The sequence below is a fragment of the Salvia splendens genome, chromosome 9 (genome assembly GCF_004379255.2).
Source record: "Salvia splendens isolate huo1 chromosome 9, SspV2, whole genome shotgun sequence".
In the NCBI taxonomy this organism is placed as follows: domain Eukaryota; kingdom Viridiplantae; phylum Streptophyta; class Magnoliopsida; order Lamiales; family Lamiaceae; genus Salvia; species Salvia splendens.
This window is the reverse complement of record NC_056040.1, coordinates 22,801,406-22,805,925: the sequence shown is the minus strand read 5'-3', so window position 1 is coordinate 22,805,925 and position 4,520 is coordinate 22,801,406. Positions and strand designations below refer to the sequence as shown.

Genomic DNA, 4,520 nt, shown 5'->3' with positions numbered 1-4,520 from the left:
ATCTTGAACTTACTGGTTTCTTTCCCAAGTTAATATCAGGCAAAATTGTTGTGCCTTCATTCACTAATTTGCATTTTCATCATGGATTTCCATCAGTTTTTCCATAAGCTGAATCCATTCTGGATCATCTTCTTGATCCTCTTCCATAGCTTGTGTCATGTTTTCAATTGGATTAGACACAGCTTGGTCCCCTTGATCAACCTCCACACCAACCATCTTTAGTGCATTTATAGCTGCAACTTTGAAGCAATTGATGTTATTGGTATTTGCTGGAGCAACCTTTATATACCTCATCATTTTACTAATTGCATCTGCAGCCTCCCTAATTGAACTTTTAATTTCATCAGACGAAGGAACATGATCAGTTGAAGGGGGGCTTCAACAGGTAAAGTTGCTTCATCAGTTGAAGGGACAGAGGTCGTGACAGTTATTGAATCCTTGTTGGCATATAAAGATTCAATGGAGACAGGATCAATGATACTTTCTATGCTTCCTCTTCCAATGGTGCCTCCATTATCAAATTCCATCTGTCCTCTCTCCTTAAGAATGAATTCTGTTGGGAATCTTCTAACCACCAGTCTTGTTCTGTAGACAACCCTATCTACATAGCATGCCTGCAAAAACAGATCAATAATAAAATGCATTACAAGGACTTCACTCTTATTCTGATTTTACTTCACTCTTATTTACAAAACACTTCACTCTTATTCTCATTTTACTTCACTCTTGTTCACAAAACACTTCACTCTTATTCTCATTTTACTTCACTCTTGTTCACAAAACACATCACTCTTGTTCTGATTTTACTTCACTCTTGTTCACAAAACACTTCACTCTTATTCACATTTTACTTCACTCGCAAAACACATCATTCTTATTCTGATTTTACTTCACTCTTGTTTACAAAACACTTCACTCTTATTCTCATTTTACTTCACTCTTGTTCACAAAACACTTCACTCTTATTCTCATTTTACTTCACTCTTGTTCACAAAACACATCACTCTTGTTCACAAAACACTTCACTCTTGTTCTGATTTTACTTCACTCTTGTTCACAAAACACTTCACTCTTATTTACATTTTACTTCACTCGCAAAACACATCACTCTTATTCTGATTTCACTCATGTATAAAAAACACATCACTCTAACCATGCATTTACTACTTAACCGTGAAAAACATCACTCTAAATATGATTTTACTTCACTCTAAGCATGTTTTTACTTCACTATAAAGGAGTGGTTAAAATAGAAAACTCACCAAGAGGAAAGTGATTGGTCCAGTGAATGGGGTGGATTTGTTCTTGAGTTTCCAGCTATCATGTGCTGTGATTAGCGTATCCAAGACGTAGCTGCACCAATTGTACTGCCTCACATTTGAAATGTTGCCAATATCGTCCAATATACGGCCAAGACATTTTCCGTTGGCAGTTGGTGAGATCAGAACATTGTCCAACAGAATAAGAAATATTTTCTTAAACCACTCACCACCTTCTAGATCACTATCAAGCTGCTCTTGCAAATCAGCTGGGGTTATTGCTTTGTTCTTCTTAGCATTGACAATGGTCTTCATCACATCATTCATTTCATGCTTCTTTTCTCTTTTAATCATCAACTCTCCTCTTGGTAGTCCCAACGTAGCATACACATCCTCCTCAGTGATGTGTAATGGTTGATCATCAACAAGTTTTATTCTGGAGCAGTTGTCATGATTAAAATTTTCAAGTAGTGAAAATGCCATGTCAGCAGGAATACATCGTATCTTCAAATGCACAAGCTGTCCGAAACCCATCTCTTCCAGAGCAGCTTTTTGTTTGGAGTTCATTTTCTCAATGGCATCAACCAGAACTTTCACCCCTATCTTAATGACCAATTTAGGTCTTCTGATTTTACAAGTAATAGATTTGTCACTCTTTGCTTTAGCCTGTTTCTTTCTGGCAGGCATTTCTGGTTTGACGATGCATTGTGACCTCCCACGCTTTGAGGCTGAATACATACAAGATTTTTGATCAAATTCATGAATACACACTTAATATAGCTCAAAATTATACATTAATAACTATGCCCAATACATAAATAATTACAAAACTCACTCTCTGGTTTCTGCATATCATTTTTCTTTTTTGACCTTATTTCGGCATAAGTTGTTGTTCGAAGAACATCCTGTTGATTTATTGTGCTTATTTCAGTTGTACGTGCAGCACTTTGTAGCAGTCTATCTTCACGCATCTTAGACCTTTTTCCGGCTGCAGCAACTTCATGGATATGAGGAAAAAAATCAATATAGCAAAAAATCAGACACATCACACTTGTTCACAAAACACATCACTCTTATTCTGATTTCACTTCACTTTTGTTCATAAAACACTTCACTCTTGTTCACAAAACACTTCACTCTTTTTCAGAAAACGCATCATTCTTGTTTACAAAAGGCATCACTCTTGTTCAGAAAAGACTACACTCTTGTTCAGGAAAAACTTCACTATTGTTCAGAAAACACATCACTCTTGTTCACAAAAACACATCATTCTTGTTCACAAAAACACATCACTCTTGTTCAGAAAACACTTCACTCTTGTTCACAAAAACACATCACTATTATTCTGATTTCAGTTCACTCTTGTTCACAAAACACATCACTCTTGTTCAGAAAACACTTCACTCTTGTTCAGAAAACACTTCACTCTTTTTTGCAGAACAACTATAAATCTAACCATGTAAACGTAATACAAAGGCCATATGGTTTTCATAATCACTAAACATCAGTGAAACAACTATAAATCTTACTACATAAACTACGGTTTTCATAATCACTTAACATCAGTGAAACAACTATAAATCTAAACACAGAAACTACGGTTTTCATATTCACAACAAACGAAGATATTGTATATTAAAATTAATAAATAGTAGGAATGACTCACGGTTCGAGCCTGAGTGAAGTGAAACGGAACTTCCGGTTGTTTTTTTCTTTGTTCGTTCGAAAGCTACAAAGAATACAAATCTAAATCAGATATAAAATAAAACCTAGAAATGATTGTTAATCAGTAGGAAACTTACTTTTCGAAAAATCATTTTGATTTGTATCCATTTGTTTGACAAAGTAGATGATGCTGACGAGTTGAATGCGGTTTAATCGGCGACGGCGACGGCTTGAATGCGGTTGAGTCGGCGATTTTCGACGGATTGAACAGAGGAGAACGAGAGAGACGAATTGAATCGGCGCGAATTTCTGAATGACTAACACAATTTTGGATTTAATTTGATGGTGTAATGACAATAATACCCCTGACTTGTTATTATGGAGTAAATTTGTGATTGAGAGAGCTAATATATCATCAAATTCGAAAATTACTATTAGCCATTGATTTTTTTGATCTTGTGGCTATTATTTGTTCTCTAGTTATTTGGTTAAGGGGTGTTTGCCATAGATCATGACCATATATATATATATATATATATATATATATATATATATATATATATATATATATATATATATATATATATATATATATATATATATATAGGGATGTATTCATTTCCTTTTCTTATATTTCCTCCTTTTTCCTTCTTAATATCAGCCATTAGATTAGAGAAATGGACGGTCAAGATCAACATTGTGTAATTAATCCCGTGTTGCATTATTTGTCCTATTTTGTGCATTATGAGGGTACAATAGTAATCTAATCTAGGCTGGAAACCGCTACGAATAATGCACCACATGGTCACGAGTAATGCATATAATTGCTTATATAATGCACAATATGTGAACTGCAATGCATACGAACAATATGTGCTGTGTTATGATGTTTGACACACGTTTCTTGTTTCCCCTAAGGGTTTAATAAGCTTAAGGGCTAGGGTATAGTACGTAGACATGTATGTAATCTTCACATGGTAACGAGTAATGCATATAATTGACTATATAATGCACAATTTGTGAACTGCAATGCACACGAACAAGATGTGTTGTGTTATTATGTTTGACACACGTTTCTTGTTTCCCCTAAGGGTTTAATAAGCTTAGAGGCTAGGGTATAGTACGTACGCATTAATAACAAATTATAAAATGATACGAATAATTCACCAAATTGTCACGAGTAATGGATGTTATTAACTATATAATGCACAATATGTGAACTGCAATGCATACGAATAAGATGTACCATGTTATGATGTTTGACACACGTTTCTTGTTTCCCCTAAGGGTTTAATAAGCTTAGGGGCTAGGGTATAGTACGTAGACATTACTAAATACACGTATGTAATCTTCAATCCGTTGATTAACCCATATACACAATACCTCTAATAATGCATAATATACTGAGATAATGACAATTAACAGCTACATAATGCACTACCTAAACCAAATAATTCACATACGTATATTCCAATAACAACAATTTGTTAGTAATGTCTACGTACTATACCCTAGCCCCTAAGCTTATTAAACCCTTAGGGAAACAAGAAACGTGTGTCAAACATCATAACATGGTACATCTTATTCGTATGCATT

At 34.6% G+C, this 4,520-nt stretch overlaps 1 long non-coding RNA gene across 1 annotated transcript; it reads right to left on the bottom strand.

Moving 5' to 3' along the window:
- Positions 1–2,179: 2,179 nt before the first annotated feature.
- LOC121748392 lies at positions 2,180–3,071 on the bottom strand. The gene is made up of 3 exons (XR_006039471.1): positions 3,062–3,071; positions 2,926–2,988; positions 2,180–2,256 (listed from the first exon to the last, which is right to left on the bottom strand). It is a non-coding gene; the product is annotated as an uncharacterized LOC121748392 (long non-coding RNA).
- Positions 3,072–4,520: the final 1,449 nt, after the last annotated feature.